Source organism: Monodon monoceros, unplaced genomic scaffold, assembly GCF_005190385.1.
Source record: "Monodon monoceros isolate NGI ecotype Baffin Bay Population unplaced genomic scaffold, NGI_Narwhal_1 Super_Scaffold_21, whole genome shotgun sequence".
NCBI classification, from domain to species: domain Eukaryota; kingdom Metazoa; phylum Chordata; class Mammalia; order Artiodactyla; family Monodontidae; genus Monodon; species Monodon monoceros.
In genome coordinates, this window is record NW_021703778.1 from 95,934,403 (window position 1) to 95,958,072 (window position 23,670).

Sequence of the window (23,670 nt, forward strand, 5' to 3'; positions counted from 1 at the left end):
TTTAACCATCTACTTTATATATCTAAATCACAGCAGAGGACATGGGGACACCTTAAGTCACCAAAACATTGTGGAGGGAATAAAATATTTAAAAACTGCAAGCTTATGAGATGCATAGGATGGAAATTTATCTCCTGGTTATAAAACATTTTATCAGGATACATGTCACCATTGCTGGAGAAGGTCTGTAACCTTAAGCTGTTCTTTCTTCCTTAGAGCCCTTACACAAATCTCTGTTATCTGGCCCTGCATCTCCATGATCTTCATCATTATTAGAGTCATTGTCACTACATAGCCATGGAGAATCTACATGAGTCTAGACTGATTTGCACTTTGAATTTATATAAACAGCATTATACCTCTGGGGCAGAAAGATCCTAAGACAGCCCTCCAAGATCCTTGCCTCCTGGTATTCACATCTTTGTGTAATCTCCTCCCCTAGAGCATGGATAGGCCCTGTGACTTGCTTCTACCCCATGTACTATGGAAAAAGTGATGGAATGTATGTGATTACATGCTAGCATAGCACCCAACTTGCTCGAGTCTCTCTCACTCTGTTGCAGATTTTGAAGAAACAAGCTGCCATGAATCCTACCGCTGCTAGGAAATGAATCCACCAACAACCTAAGGAGTATGAAAATAGATCCTTCTCCAGTCAAGCATCTGGTGAGAACCCAACCCTATCCAACACCTTGATTGCCGCCTCGTGAGAACCTAAACCAAGGACCCTGTTAGGTCATGTTCAGACTCTCAGCCCACAGAAACTGTGGGAGATAATAAATGTGTGTCGCTTTAAACCATTAAGTTTGTGGTAATTTTTTATGCAGTAATAGAAAAATAATAAAACCTCCAAGAAGTACACTGTTTAAAACAGATAAGGGAAAACACGGTTATGCAAACAACAAAAACACGAATTAAGTAAGTATAGCTGTGGGCTTTTTTACTCTCTCTGCAGGGAAAAAGAAATAGCATGAAACTTATTTTATTATCAATTAGAGAAGTGAGGCTTAGAAATGTATATAAGTTCTCAATGTTAGGGAGCCAAATAAAAAAGAGTATCACATCATGACATCCAACAAAGTAATTTATGCAGCATTAGGAAAGTTCCTATGGCACTAATTCTCCTCAACCCAATAACAGAAATACACCCTTCATCATTTTAGCCTAAGACTTCGGGTTCTAGGCATATGTATATCTTCCTCAGAAGGAAAATATTTTAAACTATTGTCAACATTTTCACTTATTGAGAATGAAATTTTATATGAGTCAAGAAGAGCATAAGAACCTGTTAGTCAGGTCAGCTCTATCCTTTTAAGTCTATGCTCTTAACCTAGCAAAGCTTTCTAAGACCTGCATAAAAGCAACACCGCCAAAGATACTACAGGTTTTCAGAGCTGGTTATTGAATCATTCACTTCAACAGCTAGCACATTTCCCTGTCCTCTCTCTTCCTCATTGTGTTTTCCTGGTTAATGTCTCTGCCTTATCCTTCCAGTTGATGTGTTGTTTGATTACCTTCCAATTTCCCCACCTCCAAGCATGGATCCATTATTGCTCTTATTTTTCCTACCATTTATTCTGATACTCCAAGGGTGAATTTCCAGATAACATCCTCTAGGACTTGCCCTGGTAATACTGAAGCACTCTCCTAGCCAGCATCTCACCTGGGCAAAGTCCATCCCCCAAACAAGATCCAGATATAGGCACCTGAGTAGAGAGGGAAATAGTGCTCAGGAAGAAGGAAAGACCATGAAAACAACTTCACCTACTGCAGAATTTTGCATAATTCTGTGGGGTGGTTATTAAGTTATCTACACAAGCAGATATCTAGACTCAGTTGAACTTGGTCTTCTTCCTCTCCACTGTCCGGGACTCAACAGTGGTATTTGTGGGAAATAATGAGAATAGAAAATTATCTTTCTCTTAATATCTTCCAACATTTATGAAATGTAAAACAGTTATATGCAAGGCACTTTGTAAAGTGCTGTTAGTGACCTCAAAATGAATAAATCATGTCCCTTCTGCTGAGGTGCAAGAGGGGAGGACATAATTTATATAAGTATAATGCAAAGCAGAAAAATAATTCTAAGATAGAGTCACAAAGAGATAGAAGGGAAAGATTATATAAGATTGAAGCAATCAGGAAAGTATTTTTGGAGAAAGGAAGTTAAAAGCAGTTGACCAGTGATCCATTTCTTTCTCAATTACCATAGGGATGCCTCTAGAAAAAGAAAGAAGGCAGTGACTCAGTCTAATATTCTTGCAAATATGATTACTGGAATTCTGGGGAAATAGACTAATGATGTAGGATGTTTCTGGTTTAGGACTGGTTAGGATGAAAAAGCCTATAATCTATGGATTTATCATGCTTGGTTCCCTGCAGAATGTGATATAAGCTAAAAACTTCTCTGGAGCGTAACATGGAGATGTTTCCTAACTTAAATGCTTCCCACTGTGTGAGGTGACCTGCAGTCCGCATTAGAGACCTCATCTATTATTCTGGGCTGGAGAGCACATCTACCAAAAAAGGGACGTGGGGAATCTTGTGGGATGTCTCAACCTTCTCTCTGCCCTGCCTGTGTCTTTTGAGTGCTTTTATTCTTGAAACTGTATCAAAAGCTTGATACTGGGTAAGAGCTATGATTTGTGTGAGTTTTGTTTGACAATCTGATCCTTGGTGTTAACTCAGTCTTCATGGAAGAGGCAGAATTTGAAATCAGTTTAGAGAGGTGTTTATGATTTTAAAAGGCAGAAATGAAGCAAATGGCATTCCAAGCAGAGACACTGAGAAAAGAAAGTAGAAAAACATAGGATATATTCAGACTACAATACACATCCTAGTTTAGCTAGAGTATATGCTATATCTAAGGGAACAGTCATGAACATATAAAGCTTGAAAAGTAAGTGGAGGCTTTGAATTCCAGGCTGAGGACTTTATACTTAATTCTGTAGAAAATGAGGAGCCATTAAAGGATTTTTACAAAGAGAATAACAGTATCACAGCAGAGCTTCAGTAGATTTTTCCAGCAGATCTGTGCAGGTTGCTTTGGAAGGTGGAAAAATTTTCCAGATTGAAGCTTGAAATGGCTTAGCTCAATGATTCTCAAATGAGGTCTATGAACTCAGTTGGTGTCTAGGCACAATTTTAAGTTCTTTTTGATGATTTTGCTGTTGTTATTATTTGCTTTTTACCATTTAAAAATATTGAATATTTATTTATTTTGAATTATTTTTTTTTTTTTTTTGGCAGTACGCGGGCCTCTCACTGCTGTGGCCTCTCCCACCGCGGAGCACAGGCTCCGGACGCGCAGGTCCAGCGGCCATGGCCCACGGGCCTAGCCGCTCCGCGGCATGCAGGACCCTCCTGAACCGGGGCACGAACCCGTGTCCCCTGCATCGGCAGGCGGACTCCCAACCACTGTGCCACCAGGGAAGCCCGATTATAATTTTTTTGATTCATGTAATACTGCATGCCATGAAATGGCCTTTTCTTTAAATTGCAGTATAGTTGATTTACAATGTTGTGGCAATCTCTGCTGTAGAGCAAAGTGACTCAGTTATACACATAGAGACATTCTTTTTTAATATTCTTTTCCATTATGGTTTATTCCAGGAGATTGGTTGTTTATCCATTCTAAATGTAACAGTTTGCATCTACCAACCCCAAACTCCCAGTCTCTCCCACTCTCCCCCTTGGCAACCACAAGTCTGGTCTCTATGTCTGTGAGTCTGTTTCTGTTTTGTAAATAGGTTCATTTGTGCCATATTTTAGATTCTACATATAAGTGACACCATATGGTATTTGTCTTTTTCTGACTTACTTCACTTGGTATGATAATCTCTAGTTGCATCCATGTTGCTGCAAATGGCATTATTTTGTTACTTTTTATGGCTGAGTAGTATTCCATTATATATATATGTACCACATCTTCTTTATCCATTCATCTGTCAATGGACATTTAGGTTGTTTCCATGTTTTGGCTATTGTGAATAATGCTATGGGTAAAAGCTATGATTTGTGTGAGTGAACATAGGGGTAAATGAACATAGGGGTGCATGTATCTTTTTGAATTATAGTTTTGTCCGGGTATATACCCAGGAGTGGTATTGCTGGATCATAGGGTAATTCTATTTTTAGTTTTCTGAGGAACCTCCATACTGTTTTCCATAGTGGCTGCACCAACTTACATTCCCACCAACAGTGTAGGAGGGTTCCCTTTTCTCCACTGATGATAATTTTAAAATACAATTTATGTTCAGCTAGATGAACATATCATAATTAAATATGCCACAAATTTCAGTGCTTATGTCTTCATTCTGTTTATCATCATGTTGGCACTAATTACAATTTAAATTGTCATGGACTACTAAGAAAAAAAAAAACAGGACTTCAAAAGTAAATTTGTATTCATGCCAAGAGAAAGACAAATATTTTTTATTCATTTGAATTTTTAAAAAAATATTAGAGAGAACTATGTCATCACAAAGTACCTGATAGTACATACTGAACTCCAAAGAATTTGAATAAATATTTTTCTTTACCTCTCTAGACAACTCTCTCTACCCTTCTCCATTCTATTCTGTGCCCATAACCTTCATCAAGGGGTTTCCTTGATCTCTGGTTTCTGACTGGGCTCAGCAAATGGCAGTTAGTAGCAGGAGGCTGAAGAATGAGAAGGGTAAGATCAAGGTATTTATTTTGATGTCTTCCTCCCTGCTGGATTCCTGCAGATTCACTGTATCCCTCTAACAAAGAGCATAGCTTCTCTACATTGTTCTCCTATAACTGCAGCCACTCTCTCCAAGCTGTGATGATCTCTTCTTCATTTGCCTTTACAGTCTCACAGTGTTAGTGGCTCTTCACTACTAAAATACTCAATACTCTTTAGTTTCTTCTGAGCCTGTCTACACCTTTATATATATTTCTTTTATTAAATCCTCTTCAAATACAGCTAAAATAAATGCCTTTCATTTTCCACCATGCTTCATCTGATAAAATGAATCTCAATGATCAGTACTCTGTATTACAAGCAACAATTTGGTTTCAGCAAAACATCTGTCACATTGAAATAAATATATTACTCTGAATTTGATTGGTTTTATAGTTTCATTTTATTTAATTTATAAAGTTATTTTTGTTTATGGTTGTATCTAAGCTCTAATCATAAGAAGTGTATACATAGTTTCATGTTTGTATGTTATTTAAGAAAACTAATAAATAATAATAATAATGTCAATAAACACTAAGGAGGTCCTTGAATTTTTTCTCCTTCAAAAGAAGGCCATATATCATTCAGATGTGAGACTCACTAGCCTAGCTCATTGCTTCTACCACAGCTTCCAAAACATCTCTTAAAAGCATCATAAAAATTGTCAGAGTGTGAAACAGACAATTGATAGTGAATGCATACCAAAAGCCAAGGACTTCATAAAGCCCATTATGACTCCAGAAGCCATAGCTGGAAACAACTGCACATTCTCCTACCCCCACAGCGCTCTGCGAAGGCCTACATGAACCATTATGGTTTTTCATGAATTTCAATCTTTAAACTCCAGATTGGAGAACTGTATTCGAACATTTTCTTAGTCAAGCTAGTAAATTCATGACTTGACACACCCCTCTACCACAAACATATAGCAAGTTTGAAAAGGAAAAAAAAATAGGCTTTTTTTTTTTTCAAAAGATAAGCATCTCTGTGAACCAGAATTCATAGTGGTACATGGGGCTGAAGCTCCTGACTTGCTGGGTATCAGGTCCAGAAGAGATGGGCAGGAGGTAGTTCAGCCTCAGAAGCATAAGGTACTCTAGATGAAGAATAAGAGTCAGCTTCACAACTTGTAGCCAGAGGTTGGAGAACTTATGGTGATTGCTGCCTGGGACTAAAGAAGGCCTCAGGCCTATGGAATTGGGAGTATAGAGACCAGCCTTCTAATACAAACTGAAGCCTGCCTGCTGGCTTGGTGGATTAATCTTCAATATCTCAAATATCATAATAGGGTAGGAACTTTGAACCATCATTTTATAACCTAGTTCTGGAATAGAGGTTGGGGAAAAGGGTAGGTTGGCATGTGTATATCAGCTAGGGCTAAGTTATGTTGCAGTAAAAAATTAAACCAAAATATAATCAGATTTAGATGACATGGAAAAATATTTATTCCATGTTCACATCACCATCCATGCAGGTCAGATGATTCTCCTTGACAGCTGTCCTCCAGCAGTGATATGGGAATCTGGGATGATTCCATCTAGTATCTCTGCCAATTCAGTGCTCTTTACACCCATCAATAAGAAAATGTGGCTATCCCACATATGCAGACCAATGTTTCTAAACATATGAAGAAATTTACCAATAAGAAAAAAACATAAAACAACAATCAGAACATGAAGTTGCTTCATAGGAAATTAATTTCTTAGAAAAGATTGACAGACTTCAGAATAAGTATATTTTGAATGCTCATAGAGATATGTGAGTTAATAACTTCTACTTAGAAATTAATTATGTAAAAGAAGAATTATTTATATCAAAAATGACCAATTAGAAACATCCAAAATATAGCCATTAAAATTAAAAATGCAATGGTTGGATTAAACTGAATTATATATAATTGAAGAGAGAATTAGTGACAGTAGGAAAAAGGAGCAAGGAAGCCACCCAGTATGCCAGAGACAATGAGCTTTTTTAAATAGGAAGAGCAATTTTGAGAATGTAAGACAAATTGAGAAACTCTCACATTCATCTAATAAAAGTCACAGAAGAATAATATAGACAGTATGAAAGAGAAGCAATATTTGAAGACATATGTGAAGGGAATTTTCCAGAATTGAAGACAGACATGAAATAGGGAATGTATCCAAAATAACAGGAAGATTAAGCCCACACCAAAACCTATATTATATGTAAAATATCAAAAAATTTAAAAGCCATCTGAAAATCTACAAAGGAATGAAAATAGATTAACAATGATACCTCATCTAAGGTAATAGAAATCAGAAAACAATGGAACAACACCTTCAAAACGTTGAGGAAAAAAGTCATCAATTTATAATTGTATATCTGCTTAAAGTGTTACTTCAGAATGAGGGCAAAGTAAACACATCATCAGACCTACAAAGACTTAGAGTTTGCCACCCACAGATCCTCACCATAAACATTGATAAGACATGCACTTCAGCAAAAAGGAAAGTGAACCCCACAGGAATATATGTGCTACAAAATGTGTGAGGACAAAAACCAATAAAATTATAGTAACAAAAAGTAACTCTTGTCCATAGAAAAGTAACAATAACTAGAAATTTATATTTAAAAGGCAAAAATAAAAAATTTAAATGTCATAACAAAAAGGAGAGAATATCTAACAGTAATTAAAGAATGCTAAGACTCTTATCATGGTTGCCTTCTGTTGCTCGGGATTTCAGTATTAGAAAATATTCAGAGTGAAAAAGCATTCAAGAGTGATAGATCCATGCCTATCTCCAAGTAGGTAGCTGTGGTTGTCTTTGATAAAATACAATTTTTTGTGTGCCTTGGTATATTCCCTCCATCCTGTTTATTTTAAGTGTTGAAAGAGAATATGGTCTGATATGTTTTCCAATATTAGTCTTTTAAAATGTTTTATATCAATCCAAATGAGTGATTGTATTTTAATGATTCATAGAAAGTATGAGTATTCTTGAGATTGCAGACAGGTGTTATATTTCTGACTTTTGGTGGGGAGAAGTACACAGTATCTTTGTCCACTTCTCTCCATGGACCACAAAATTACACACACGCACACACACACACACACACACACACACACACACCACACACTGAATTATAACGGGCTTTTACCTATGTTGCTAGGTTCTGTCGCTTAAAAACACACAAAACAACAACTACATGAGGCTTTCCAATTGCTTCATAATGGCATCTTACTTGAAATTTAATTTGTCATCCACAGGTGATAAAGATGAAAAGAATCTGATAGGTTTCCTAGTGTGAGTTAAAAAAAAATGTTTTGTGGTCAGGAAAAGTGGGAGATGCTATGTTATATCCACCATTTTGAGCTTTAGTTACCATAATTGTTTGGGTTTAGTGATGGCCGCTATCAAACTTTAAATATTTGGGGTCTTTTTCTCTACCTAAACTGGCTTTGGTAAGAAAGGAGTGAAAACTTCAGGAAAGGTGATGTGTAATTGGTGTTTGATGGAAGGATGAAGCAATTGAAATGAATTCATCCATAGCTCATTATTATAAGCACCAAGTAAGTCTGTTGCTTAGTGACAGTGATTATGTAATAGAGATAAGCAGAATTTTATTGTAGAACAAGTATTCATTATATAAAATTTGTTATAACAAGATCATTCTTTTATAGAGAAGCTCATTGAATGGAATAAGCTCTGTTATACAGAACATCTTTTGTAAAGTAATTTGATACAATGACTATTTTTACTCTTTTTTAATCATATTTTAAGCCCAAGTCATATGAAATGAATGGTCAGTTTCTTATAGCTCTTTGATCTGTGTCACAAGAAAAATGCAAAAGTAATAAATTATTGACTACATCAAAGGAACAGAGAATTCATGCAGTGACAATGTAAAACATGTGGGAAATGTGGTTCAAAGAAGACCATGACTTTAAAAAGTTTGGAATTTCAGGACTAATTTCTTGAAGTAGGAAAAAATCTAATTTTAGCAGCTTTCTTTAGTAACAAAGATTGGAACTGGATTTTCAAGAACTTATATAATTAATCATTGTTCTCAGAGGCATAGATGTGGCTTCCACTAGTTTACTATTTAAATTCAATACCTTTTGAGAACCAAAATTCCTAACCATGTAGGAAGTGGGAAAATATCAGATTTCAGTTACCATGAATCAACTCAAATCATTTGACAAAACTGAGCTACTTGTAGCCTGTTACTTCTAGACTCCTGACTCCTAGTAAAAGAAGCATGAGTGAGACTACCAGTATTTATCCCTAATCAATTAGCTACTAAATTGTTACTTGTTACGCCAAGGTATGGGGTGAGCAATACAATGCAAGTGAGGCTGAAACTAGGAGACAGGCTTGAGTACCAGAAGTTTAGCAAAGTTGTAAGGAGATATCACAAGTTTGCAGGAAGGAAAAATCAAGCATCCAAATATTGTATCAAGTTAAAAGTACAACACAGATAGGCAGAACAACACAAGAAAAGATTGATCTTGTAGTTTAGGGGATTTATCTTCCATATTCTTTACCTTTCTGATAAGATGCAAAGTGGTCACAGGGTAGAAATAGAAAAGAAATATAATAGAAAAGCTTTGCATATACATACATTTATACATATAAAGTTAAACAGAAAAACAAAACAGTTTGCAGTTAAATACTAAATAATGATAACATATAAGACTGAGCCTAAATAATTTTCAAGAAAGGTCAAATGTTTGTTTACTTGGCTCATTTGAAGCTTACGTTTAAATATGCTGTTTGGCTATTGTTTCTTGGGAGGCAGGCATCATGTATAGACCAAAATTACAATCAACAGACCCTTTAGCTCTTGTCTTTCCAAAGTCAATTTACCATAGCAGCTACTATAGTTTCATCTAGCATGTAATTTTTTACATTTTACTGTGCTATTATAACCAATTACCTGTTATTTTAAAGATAGTCTAATAAAACTGAACACATAGCTCTAAATAAAGAATCATTAGCAGCTTTCACTGCAGAATGTAAGAACAATGGAGAGGCATGTTGATAATACTCAACAGTTTCACCTCTGAGATGTGATTTTCTGTCTGTGCCTGATCAAAAGCAAAACAAGCTTACTGATATTAATATAGCCCATTTTTCAAACTCTGCCTTAAGCTATTCAACTTCAAGCTTCCCATTTTCAAAGATGTTGGGTCTTAAGGGACATGTATTTTAAACTACTATGTCAAATTGATCAATTTAAAAATATATCTATGATGCACATCTCTAGCAAAATCCGTAAGAAAAAAATGGACAGTGTTTGTTGGAATCTAGATAAATAACTCCAATAGGACAGTATTTTGGCTTAAATTCAAAAGCATCCTAAAGACTTAAGTTTCCATGACATTTTTCTAACTTTCAAAAGTTCATAAACAGAAACAATATAAGATACTCTCCCTTTCTCTCTCTCTCTCTCTCTCTCTCTCTCTCTCTCTCTCTCTCGTCAACTCTAACTAGTATTTCCATTTTTAGCTCTGAAAAATTGATGTATCTGAAGTTGTACCATTTTCTTCTAATTCAAGGAAAGATTCAAAATAGTAGTGTCCATATTATTTAGTGTTAGGCAATACCTGGGCATTTTACTAACAAGACAGAGAATTTGTGCCCTCAAGCCCTTTAATTGCCTGTGAGTTAATAAGTATTCATAAATAGATTTGAGAAGGAAACACAAAATTCCTGCTGATTATCATGTGAGTGCTGGTGCTAACCCTGGTAAAACATAAAGCAAGTAAAGTTTGCTTTAGAAGTCCCATCTCCCCATCAGCTCCACCACTCCAGTTCTCTTCACTCCACTCTCCTTCCTCTACCCATAATACTGACAAATTTAACTCACCTTCTGTAGAAGAAGATGTATACAAGACAAGTATTTTGAAGAGAGAAAGGATTTTCAGCAGATAGGACTCTATGGCAGTAACTCTGAAAACAAAACATCTATGTGATTGTGTTAGGATGCTTCAGGAATCCTTTCTGAAACATTTTGAATTATTGCCCTGATCTTTTCCAAAAAGCATTTAATAATTCAGTCAATAAATATCAATGGTATTAACTATGTTTACTAGTAAGAGGGTGTCTTTTTTATTCCCCTGATTCTATAAATTAATTACATTCAAACTATCATTTAATGATAATTCCCCGTTTTTAAGTGGTGTTCGACACTGAGTGCCAGAACTGGCATCTAAATACTCCACCTTCTAAGTTCAAAGGAATGCCAGTAATTGGAGCCAGCATCATCTTCCACATAGGGCCTGTAGAAAGGCACTCTTTCAACATAACCATAAAGATCACTTCCACCACCATCACTACCAATATAAGAGAAAGACTGGGTTTGGGAAATGAGGCATGGCTTTCATGGAGAGTGCAAGAGTTATAAATTTGAAAATCAAGGCTATTGCTTTCCCAAGGAAGAATAGAGATGGCATACTTCTTACAAAAACAGAGAGAGAAGGGCTCCAGGAGAATTACTCTCAGTGACTGAACATTCCTTATTTAAAAATTTCCAGGCTACTAGGCCGGCAGAATGTCTGATACTGAGTGTGGACAAAGGGCAAGAAGAAGATGGCATGTAAGAGATGTCAGTGAAACAGCCTGCATTCCACTGTTAAATGTGGACTACGATCCATGATTTCCTATGTAGACACTGAGTAGGATGGCTGGCTTGAGCTGACTTGCTGGTATTAACCCCAAGAAGGCTGTCTATTAACTAAGAGGATCCCAGCAGTAAAAAGATATAGAGTGGGTGGCTTGTGAGAAGGGTTGACCTGGGAGGAAAAGATTAAAGCCAACTTGGATCTCCCATTCCAGGAGATTATAGAGGGGGCATTCCTAGGGCCCTCCAAGAAACCAAAGGAGAATGATGGCCAATCAGCATTAGATGGAGATTAGCCTGTTGAAAAGAAACATATAAGAAACCATGTCCATCAGAATAGAAGTGCAGGAAAGAGGGAAGGGAAATGAGTCTTGTCTTGGTCATTTGAGGCTGCTATAACAGAATACTATAGATGGGTGGCTTAAACAACAAAAATTTATTCCTCATAGTTCTGAAGTGTGGGGAATCCAACTTCAAGGTGCAAGTATGGTTGGGTTCTGGTGAGCCCCCTTTTCCTGATTTACAGACAGCCACCTTCTCACCATATGTTTGCATGGACCAGGCCTCTTCTTGTAAGAGTACTAATCCCATCCTGAAGACTCCACCCTCATGACCTCATTTAAACCTAATTACCTCTCAAAGGCTCCACCTCCAGATACCATTACATTGTGGGTTTGGGTTTCAGCACATGAATTCTGGTGAAGCACAAACATGCAGTCCATAGCAAGTCATAAATCTAACTAGAGCTGTGGGAGAAATGGGAAAGTTTTGAACTGAATGTGAGATTGAAGTTGCAAAACACACAGGACTGAGTTTTAAAAAACTAGAAAGACTGTTCTGATAACTGAAAAGACTGTTAAGTCATAGAATTGGAAGTAGTACCTCAGCAAAAAATAGAGAGGTCAGCATAGTACAGAGTTATCAGAGAAATAAATCTAATTCATGTTTACCCCTAACAAGTTGAAGCTCCTCAATAAACTCATTACAGATTTAAAATTTTATCATATTAAAACAAATTTTAGAATAAAAATAAATCCCTGAAAATCATACTACATTAATACATTGATACTATTTTATAAATATCCTTTTAGTGTTTACACATATAGTTACATATTTTACATAGCTATCTCCACAGTATTTTTGAATCTTTTTATTTCCTGTATCATATGCTAGCATTTTTTTTTTTTTTTTTTTTGCGGTACGCGGGCCTCTCACTGTTGTGGCCTCTGCCGTTGCAGAGCACAGGCTCCGGACGCGCAGGCTCAGTGGCCATGGCTCACGGGCCCAGCCGCTCCACGGCATGTGGGATCTTCCCGGACCAGGGCACGAGCCCGTGTCCCCTGCATCAGCAGGCGGACTCTCAACCACTGCGCCACCAGGGAAGCCCATGCTAGCATATTTTAATCATCCATTGTAAAAGACATATTACATTCCATTGAACTATTATTTTATAATTTGTAACTATTGTGCTTTTTTTCATATTTGCTTCTAAGTTTTGCTACTATAGAAAATATAGCAATTACTCTTAGTTCATGTAGCTTTTAAGATTTTACTTAGTTATTTCTTAGGATCACTGGTCATAAACCTGTCTCAAGGCTTTTGATATAATAAAATGATCAAATTTGTTTCCAGGAGTTTTACATTGCAGCCAGCAATAAATACAGATACTGGCTTCTCCACAATCTCACTAGCATTACATAATATCACTTTTTAAAGTTTTACTTATTTAATAGATATAAAATGAGCCTTTATTCCTGTTTTAATCTGCATGTTTTGGATTCCTCCTGAAGGTGAACATTTTCTTTATTTCCTGGTTTTATTTTCTCCTGAATAATTATCTCAGTAACTTTTGCCCATTTATCTATATGGGATCTTGATGTCATTCTATGTATTTAGATGAGCTTTTTATAGGTTGAAAATATCAACTCTGTTCCACTTTAAAGCTGGTTAAACTTCTCTAGTACTAGCCCTCCCTTACAGCATGCATATGTATGAGCATGACCACAAGCATCCCTAACTCTAAGGAGGGTCCCCTTATTTTTAATTGTTTTTTCCTTCTAAATTATTCAAGACTTCATGCCATTTGGGAGGAAAGGTTCATCATTAAGTATATGATTCCGACTCAAGTAATTACATTCTGCTAATTGGGGATATTCTTGTGGCATTCCTGAGGGATGGGATTCTCTGAAACTGAGAGACTTATTTTGAACAGTCAGGGACAATGTGCTCCATGTAGGGGCAAAGAAATTCTTCTCTAACGTTTCTTGTTCCTTGACAATTATTGGAAAAGATCCATTTACATGTATTCTACACATCCTCATCCCCCATTCCCACCCTAGGGCAGAAAGTTTGGGGCTATTACATAGTCCAACAGAGAGGAAGACCCCACACAGCCTCAGAAGGAGGGCTGCATGGGAGATAATAGGACAGAGATGAGAGGGTGTCCTAGAGCAAATAACAGAAGAGACAATGCCCATTCAGATGTCTCTTGTCCAGATACACCTAGAGCCCAAGTTCGCATTCTCTAAGGGTAAGGTCTTCTAGCAATATGAGTAAGGAGAGGGTGGTGTGCATTTCTGTGAAACTTTAGAATGAGAGTTTCTGTTCATATTATTGAAGTATAAGGGTCCCTCAGGGCCCTTCTTGTAAAATCAAGGAAGTTGTTCTGGGATCTGTAGCTACACTCCTTGAGCCTGGCTCCCATGCAGAATCAACACTGTTTCAATAAGAAGTCAATGAATATTTCCCATAAGCCTTCTTCTTTGCCAAGAATGTTAAGCCTGCAGGCAAAAAAGGAAAATTACAGGACCAAGCGGGGTGGTGAGCAGTAAATACATAATAAGTCTGTGTGGTTTGTAGGTGAAGACAAATTGTGTTGAAGACTATAAAGACTTTCTGGGTGCACATACAACATTCATGAACACCTGCAACGACAGCCTAGACTGTTTTAGTCATGAACGACTTATTCCCTCCCCTCTTTCTAGTTTTCTTAAATTTACAAAGGATCAGCTTACATTATACCTTTCTGCCAAACATCTCCCTACATTATATTAATAAAAGGCTTGGCCGAATATAAAAGTAATGAAACCAAGGAAAGGGCCAGAACCTTAACAAAGATTTGAGCATCTCCAACTCCTAACAAGTATTAAATTGCTCATATTTCTATGAGCAAGGAGTCATAGAATTACATGATTCACGTAGGTCATCTGCTAAAGGAATCATTGTTCCATTGGCACATAGTCAAGTATTAAAGAGAGAAAGATTATTATTACCTTTATACCACTCTTGGTAAATAAAAACAAAGTTCAGTTCTTAGATAAGAAAGACAACTGCCCAGATGGGTGACTACATAACTAAGGTTAAGTTTCCTGAATTCAAAAATATCTCTCTTGGCCACTTTTTCTGAAATTAGAGCTAGACTTTTAGGCAATTATCCCATTAAACCTCAAATAGCCCCCATACAGGACAATATAGAAAGACACTATCAAACATTAACATTTGGGTATGAATTTCTTTATAATACTCCTTCTCAGAGAGCTATTTAGAGAAAATGGTTTTGAAAGGAGAAATAAGGAAGAAGTTGGTCCAGATAATAGAAGACTTTAAGTTCAGGGCAGTAGAAAGGAATTTTTTTTTCCCTAGGCCACAAATACAGGATGAAAATTCAAGAAATCATTACCTATTAAGCTATTTATGAAAACAACAAGGTCTGAATTAACTCAATCATGAAAAAATGTGCACTAAAACTGTTGCCCCATAGAACTACTTTAGTCTGAATTTACTTTAGAAGGGTGAAATCAGAGGAGCACTGTTCAGATTTTATGTTATGACAGACTAATTTCTTCACTTCAGTCCTGGGGCAGACATGGCTAGATGCCTACCCAATGTCTTTCCTCACTTCTGCTTTGTCTAATAGGACCTTGGCTTTTTGGAGACGTAACAAACTGTCTAGCTAAAATCATTTGCTTTCCCATACTCCATGGCAATCTAATCATGTGGCACAGTCCTGCTCTATGAAACGTAAGCAGACATCTGCTGGGATTGATGGGAAATCTGTTGCTTCTTGATGCAGTCACCATCCATGCCTGACTCCCTCTTCACTTTATCTTTCCTTTTTGTCTGATAAAATATTAGCATAAGATATGGCAGCAAGCATCTTTCTTGCAATCATAAGATGCCAAGCTTGAAAGCAAGAGCCTGCAAACTATGTTTGGCAGAACAAAAAGATGGAAAGAATTGAGGTTCCTAGTAGAATTACTGAGCTGCCACACCTACCCTGTACTACCTACTTCCAAACTTCTTGCTGCAGAAGACAAAACCTGGTCTCTTAAGGGCCACTGTGGTAGTTTTCTGTTATTTGTAGCCAAATACATCTCTAACAGACCCCTTTGACCCTTCTGACCATAGACAAATATCAGATCAGAACAGATATTAGTACACCCTTTATTAAAACTTGCTTCAAGTCTTCTCTGGATTTCTGAGCATACAAACATAGAGAAATAAACTCCACTGTGATAAACACATCACCTGTTCAGAGTTGTGTTCTCTCTCTGACATGTCACAAACCATTGATTTATTTCTCCCATTCAACAAATATGTATTGAATGCCTCCTATGGTCTAGTCACTAGCAATACAATAGTGAGCAAAATACATAAAGTCTGTCTGTTATTAGAGCATATATCTAGTTTCCATAAAAAATATCTTCTTTTCTAAGAAACATGCTCATTGATTGGAATAGTATTAATTGAATATTTCACTTTTTAACTGGTTAGCCTGGTAACATATAGAACTCAAAACATCCCTTCTATATAGGTTCAAGAATATAGTGTTTAAAGTGGAAAGTATTACTAATGTTATATTGAAATTTAAAAGCAGGGTATCCATGAATGAATGCTGCAATTTCCAAATTAAAAAAAAATCTTGTCTAAACAATGGACTTTTAGATACTTATGGTTTTACTTTTTTCCTTTCATTGGTCTTAATTCTTATATTAGTCTGAATGACTTAGTAGGGGTGGGTGAAAAACAACTTTTGCTGATGCTCAATAAAGTATGTTTGTGTGTTAGATACTGTGGGGAGTGTTTGGAGAAGCAATAGGCTTGCAAAAGATTTAACCAGCCAGGCTCCCCAACTTCGTGACAGCTTAAATTATCTACTCCAAACTGCCAGCCACACTCTTCTTGAGACCAGCTATTACACTTTACTTAGGCAGGGTTTCAGGAGCACCTGATGTTTAGGAACCAGCATTTTCTTGTGCATTTACATAGGGACTAGTTTTTACTTTGACTTTTCCCCAATGGACAAAGCATTCTTGGACTGGTCCTGAGTGTTCCCCTGACTCCGTAATGCATGAGTCCCTTATGGAGACAGCTGATTTGGGAAGAGGCACAACATATAATAACCCAGTGTAAATTATAAGGAACTGGAGTGGAATCCAGGCATAGAGTAAGTCACTCATGAGTACAACGCAGAATGCTTAAGGCTGGACGCATTATATTTCCACCAGCTCGGCTCCCTGCTATGATTTAGATCTAATAGGATACACATGCTGTTTGTTTGTATTTCTATTGGCAATATGCTTATAATGAATTGTACGGCTTCCATGAGCATACTAAGGATTGAGTGAATTAATTTTCCTCTTTGGTGATACCAGCTTGTCCTATTCCAATGCAAAGTGTCAATGATGTCAGAATTGTGCTTGAGCATGAAGTATGAATATGTGTACTTACGTTTGAATATAGGTCTATGGGCTCTTTTTTACTAGACTATTAGACGTGTGTGTACATACACACACATCCTTACGTACAAATATATAGCTTGTTCTTAGAGTGGTCCATTGAAATCCTACACATTAATGTAGTCGATATATTCCTTTACTTTCCCAGAATAACACATATTGATTTCAAAGGAAATTAATTTAGAGGTAAGCTACATGTTCATCCTCTAAAACTTCTTGTCTGAAAGTCTAGAGGTAAAAGTCCTACCCTGCATGACCTGGTCAGGGAGCCACACCTGAATAACCATGCCTAACCTGCAATCTTGAGGTAGCATGAGTTCATTAATATTCTTTAGACCATAGTGCTCTAGTTTTGACAAAAATTATTTTAAAATTTCTATTTTTGATCTTTTTTCAATGATGTGATTAAAACACATTATGTTTAAAGGATTTTGCCATAAATCTAAAGACAGAAGAGATATTAAAGTTGTGTGTGCCATCTTTCCCCAGATTTCACACTCATATACCTGGAGATCCACTCTGACTGGTGAGACTATCTTTAAAAATTACAGACATATGAGGATTGGGGAAGAATTTAAGAATAATTTTCAAAATCAATATACAAAATAAAACAGTTAAAGAAAATAAACATATTTCTCTAGGCAATTCGGCTTTAATAGATTAACTGATGAATGGTCTTTTTTTGGCTTAAAAAAGAAAAATAGTAAATTTTGCTTTATGACATTCAAGTGTTTTGTCAAAATATACCTGGCTGTACTTATTATCTTCCCTTCCAACACTACCAAACACACACATACTCTGTCAGAATAAACCTGAAGAAAACAGGTGCATGCATGAATAGCGTTCTGGTACACATTGTAATCATTTTAATATAGGTTATCCAGTCACAAATGATGCATAAAAATGGGAAAGAGATGAAACTCCTTCCCATCTTCTCTAAGAGATAAATAGAATCACAACAAGAGCAATAATAATTCTCAACTCAGAAGAAGAGGTCAAAGGGTGGGATGCTCTCCGAAGCAGGAAAATATCAAATCTTAACTGAGGACCAGGTAATGCCACCATGTTGGAGAGCATATTCGTTCTCTAGGGAATATACATTATCATTGCTGTTGTTGAGTCTATTTGTATTATTGCAACTATTCCTGTCACTGATTGACATGAGGTTGTTTGGCATACTTCCTTATATGTGAATCTCTGTTCAGAATAAATAAGTATCTGGGACTATGTACGGGGCTTGATATAGTTTGAGCAAACCAAACTTCTAAATATATGTTCTTGGTTCTGATAACAGATTAATCTGGTGAGCTCTCAGAGTCAGTTCCTAGGTTCCTTTGTTCCTCTTTACTTAATGTCAATATGTCTGAACAGCAGGTCTGATACAACTCACCATAACACTCAAAGTTGACATATGCAAATAAATATTACTTTTCAAGTCAAGTTCAATAGAGAGACAATGATAAGAATATGAAAAATATTGCTGGTAAATAGGAAAAATAGTAGGAACAATAGCAGTTTTTCACATTTGCAAATCATTTATAGATTAACAATTTCACGATTAAGTTCTTAAGTCAGAAAATATCTCCAGTCATTATAAAAGTTTATTATTAATTTACAATAGAAATGTCTTTGAAAGTTAGTCAGAAGGTAGCCAAAACCAAGTCTTTACTGTGGATTTAAAAACCTACCACCAAGTCCACTATGCATAGACTTTAAACTTTTGTAGAGTTACTCCCCTCAGTTTTTCTAATATACCTGCTAAAATTTCATCCAATGAAAATCCTCTAAAATGTGGCTGTATTAATCTGCTGGGAGTGTGGCAACTCAAGCAGCAGTCCTGACATTAAAACTGCTGTTGCTGTTTTATCTTCCTTGCATCACTTACCCCAAACAGGCCTGATAGCTACTTGCCTGGAGCTAGGTCAGGGCAGAGAAGCCTTCTGAGCTGGCTCACTGAGGATGCTGCAAGCCCAGTTCCGACCTTTCTTCTCCAGCAGTAAGTGGGCTTCCTCTGTGCCACTTCCACACTTGTAAATATTTCAGATAGTAGGATCCCACAGGAGCAGAAAAAAATCTGACTCTTGCTTCTTCTTTCTTCTCACATCTTTTCCTCCTCAGAGTGGGGGTGGGGAAGCTGGGGGAAGGGCTGGTTAGGCTTTGATTCTGAGAAAGGCCAGTGAGGCTTTAAAAACTTGGTACTTTTCAATAAACAATCAGATATTCCTTTTAGAAAGTTTCCTCTTAACATCGTTCATGACAATGCCAATGTTAATGATAAAAATAAAAACTATTTATTGGTTGGTGCTATAGGTCAGGGATTTCTAGATTTTCAAATTTTGTGGACCTAAAAATTAATCAACAATAGAAAAAACTGGGAAAGTGATATAAAGCTGCCAACTTTTCATTTCCTATGAAAGGTAATTTGAATAAATAAGTACTATCTTTTATCACCGTTGTATAAAGAAAAGACAATTTGATACCAAAATTGTAGGAAGAACCCCTGAATAAGATGTAGTTTCCTGGGGCTTCCCTGGTGGCGCAGTGGTTGAGAATCTGCCTGCTAATGCAGGGGACACGGGTTCGAGCCCTGGTCTGGGAGGATCCCACATGCCGCGGAGCAACTAGGCCTATGAGCCACAACTACTGAGTCTGCGCGTCTGGAGCCTGTGCTCCACAACAAGAGAGGCCGCGATAGTGAGAGGCCCACGCACCGCGATGAAGAGTGGCCCCCGCTTGCCACAACTAGAGAAAGCCTTCGCACAGAAACGAAGATGCAACACAGCAAAAATAAATAAATTAATTAATAAACTCCTACCCCCAACATCAAAAATAAATAAATAAAAGATGTAGTTTCTTATTAAATTGAATAAATTTGGCTAAACAAAATTCTCACTACTTTTTATTTTTGTTTTTGCCAGCCTAATAATATCATCACCCACTAACCCCAACTGATACGTATCCAAGATATAAGCATGTGCACAATGAGGAAAGAGATGATATGCTGTCTCTTTAATTAGTGCTAAGTTTTCCATTATTCTTTTTATATTTAACATTGTATCAGTGCTTTAGGGCCTAGAAAGAATTTGACTAGATGGTTGCTTCTCAGAAACAGAGACCATTAGAATTTCAGTGATCTTCCAAAATCTACCTGTTTTAAGGCCTTCATTTTGTAAGTAAAAAAATCAAGGACCAGCAGGGCCCAATTTCTAAATACCACACAACTTCCCTCAATGAAAGGTGTTAGCCTCCATCTGTCTATAGCAATATGGTCACCTTTCAAATTTATAGTCAACATTTGTCTAATCAGCATCAGATATGTCTACATGTTATTTCAGTTACGCTTATAGATTGGTTAACCTTTATGGTAGAAGTTAGTAATCCCGTTACATAGATAAGGAAAATAAAATCAATATGTAATTAACCCAAGTTCATACGGCTAGGAAGTGGTAGGGTTGCCATTTGGTGAGATCTTCTCCAAGTTAAATATTTGTTATTCCTTACCATATAATTAGAAGGTATTAAGTGGCTCTATAGGCCCAGCACTCTGATTAGTGCTATAGCATTTGCCAGCTAGGTTGAGAATCTTAGGGCTGCCATGAGAAGAAAAAGGGGTGCCTTGAGCTTCAGTTGCTCTCTTCTATTTATTAGGAGAAGAGAGAGTGAAAAAATCTATTTTAGTAAGAGTAATCCAGTGTGGTACATGTCTAGGAATATAGGGCAAGTCAGATAGATGCCCCTCCAGACCCCAGTACATTGGCTCAATACCTCTTGATTCCAGGCCATAATGATGGCTCCCTCCCCCCAAATTTTTATCATTTCCTGGTTAATTCTTCTGGTACTACCTGATGATATCTCTGTATTGTTAAATGAAATAATGATTTACTTTATGTCACTATATACATTTTCATATGCTTAAATGAAGTGCCCTGCTCTCCTCATCCTAGTGCCAGCCCGGTGCTGAAATCTCATTTCCCCTTGAGGACAAAGAACAAGAATCACATTTTAGGCATTCTGGCGCGCAGCTAGCGGGTCTGGCGCTGAGCGGGGGTGGAGCTCGGTTCCCCCCCCACACACCCCTCCTACTCAGGCGCGAGCCCCACCCCTCCGCCGGCCAGGCCCACCCCGACCGAACTACCCCTTGCGGCGCGAGCCCGGGGCGGCTGCGGGCGCCCCCCAGCACAACCCCCGCCATGGGCAGCCAGAGCTCCAAGTCTCCCCGGGCGACGTGAACGCGGAGGAGGCAGCAGGCGCTTCCCCCGCTAAGATCAACGGACAGGAGAACGACCACGTGAAAAGCATTGCAGACTTATCCCCCAAAGGTGAAGAGAGTCGCCGCCTCCCCCACCACCGTGAACGGAACAGAGGAGGCAGCCGGGGCCACTGGCGATGTCATCGAGCCGGCACCCCCTAGCCAGGGCGCTGAGGGCAAAGGGGAGGTCTCCCCCAAGGAGACCCCCAAGAAGAAGAAGAAATTCTCTTTCAAGAAGGCTTCCAAATTGAGTGGCCTGTCCTTCAGGAGAAATCGGAAGGGGGGTTGGGGGATCCGTCTGCTTCCTCACCCACAGGAAGGGCAGGAGCAGGGTGGGTCGGTGCCTGCAGTGAGGAAGGCACTGCCCGGGAAGGGAAGGCATGCGCCACCCCTGAGAGCCAGGAGCCCCAGGCCACAGGGGCAGAGGCTGGTGCTGCCTCCAAGGGAGGAGACACAGAAGAGGCAGGGCCCCAGGCGCAGAGCCATCCACCGCTCTGGGTGGAGAGGGGCCCTACACCAGCGGGTGGGCAGAATGAGTAGCTGGGTGGGGGCAGGTGGGTGATCTTAAGCTGCAAAAACTGTGCTGTCCTTGTGAGGTCACTGCCTAGACCTGGTGCCCTGGCTGCCTTCCTGCGCCCAGAAAGGAAGGGGCTGTTGCCCCCTAGCCACGTTTCCTCTCATCCTCTTCCTCCTGTGGATTCTCCACTCATCCATCTGGTCTTCCTCTTAAGGCCAGTTGAAGATGGTCCCTTGCAGTTTCCCAAGTTAGGTTAGTGATGGGAAATGCTCCTGCCCCTGTCCCTACCTCCTTCCCTGTCCCCACCTGTGCAGAAGGCAATTGCTGCTTTTCTTCCCCAATTCTTTTCCAAGTAGGTTTTGTTTACTCCCCAAATCCCTGAGCCAGATCTGGGGGTGCCTACACTCCCAAACCCTGAGTGTCCAGCCTTCCCCTGTTGAGTTTTTAGTCTCTTGTGCTGTGCCTAGTGGCCCCTGGGCTAGGGAGGACACTGCCCCCGTTTAGGTTTTTATAAATGTCTTACTCGAGTTCAAACCTCCAGCTTGTGAATCAACTGTGTCTCTTTTTTGAGTTGGTAAGCAAGTATTAAGCTTTGGGGTGGGGGAGAGGTATGTAATGTGAAACAACTTCTTGTTGTTTTTTTTCCCCTCCCATTGTTGTAAATAACTTTTAATGGCCAAACCCCAGATTTGTAATTTTTTTTTCTAACTGCTAAAACCATTCTCTTCCACCTGGTTTAACTGTAACCCTTGGAAAAGGAATAAACGTCTCTTTAAAAAAAAAAAAGGATCATATTTTGTTTGTTTGTTTGTTTTCTTGAATCATATTTTGAATGGCACAGTCCTTTAATGTAGAGGCCCAGAAATTATTTATTAATTGCTTCTGTTTTGGTTGAAAGTACCAGGAGTAGGCAAATTGTGTAATAGATAATGTTTGTCTCTGGCTGTATTATCTCTTCTTTCCACACTTTTTCTCCTCTTTTGTGTTACTCTCTTCTACACCTACACCCCCCAGCCCAAAAGAAATTAGCCCCTTAATACTTCCTACTAGATAAAATTATGTAGCCCTTTCCAGAAAATTTGTCTTCCCTGTGATTAAAACATTCCTTCCGTGCCCAGATCTCAGCTACATGTCACCTGTCCCAGAAGTTCAGCTGATAAGCCAATTAGCACTAAAGTATGATGACTACAAGAAGTAGTTCATTAATCTGTTAATAGAAGCATTAGATTATAACTGGGGATATTTGGAGACACAAAATTTGAACCTAGTCACTCAACTTTTAATTAATATTTGAGTACACATTACGGTTCTCAAATTTTTCACCATTAAGTAAAGCTTTTTAATTCATTAGACTCCACAGTCCTTATGTTTTGATATATTTTGTTTAGCAAACAAAATTTATTTTAAGCAATATTTGGTTTCCTGTTTTATTACACATACATATCTGTTAATCAAAGCTTCCGGTCATCATGAAGTAACCAGGATATAATCTTACTGAACTGGTAGAATCCTAGCCAACAGCCGAGAAACTCATCTCTTTAAACAGTCTGTGCAGTCTTATCATTGTAAATGGATCACTTTCTTTGACATTTTAGAATACTGACTGTAAAACACATGGATTCTCCAATATTATCATCACATCCCTGGTGGTCCAGCAAACTCAAGTTTAAAATCACTGGTGGAACACTCACTGTACACTGAGCTTGGTGCTAAGTGCTCAAAATATGAAACTAAATAAGCCAAGGGCCCTGCATTGATATTCTCAGGGTCTACTTTCCATTGTGGATAACTCTGGCTTTTGTGCACAATACCTGCCTGGATTTCTAACTTCCCCCATTTTTACTCTGCTTATTTCTTAACCACCTAGGGC

At 38.1% G+C, this 23,670-nt stretch overlaps 1 pseudogene; it reads left to right on the top strand.

Moving 5' to 3' along the window:
• The first annotated feature begins 21,209 nt into the window (after positions 1-21,209).
• On the top strand, positions 21,210-21,823 carry LOC114903870 (annotated as a pseudogene).
• The last annotated feature ends 1,847 nt before the right edge of the window (positions 21,824-23,670 follow it).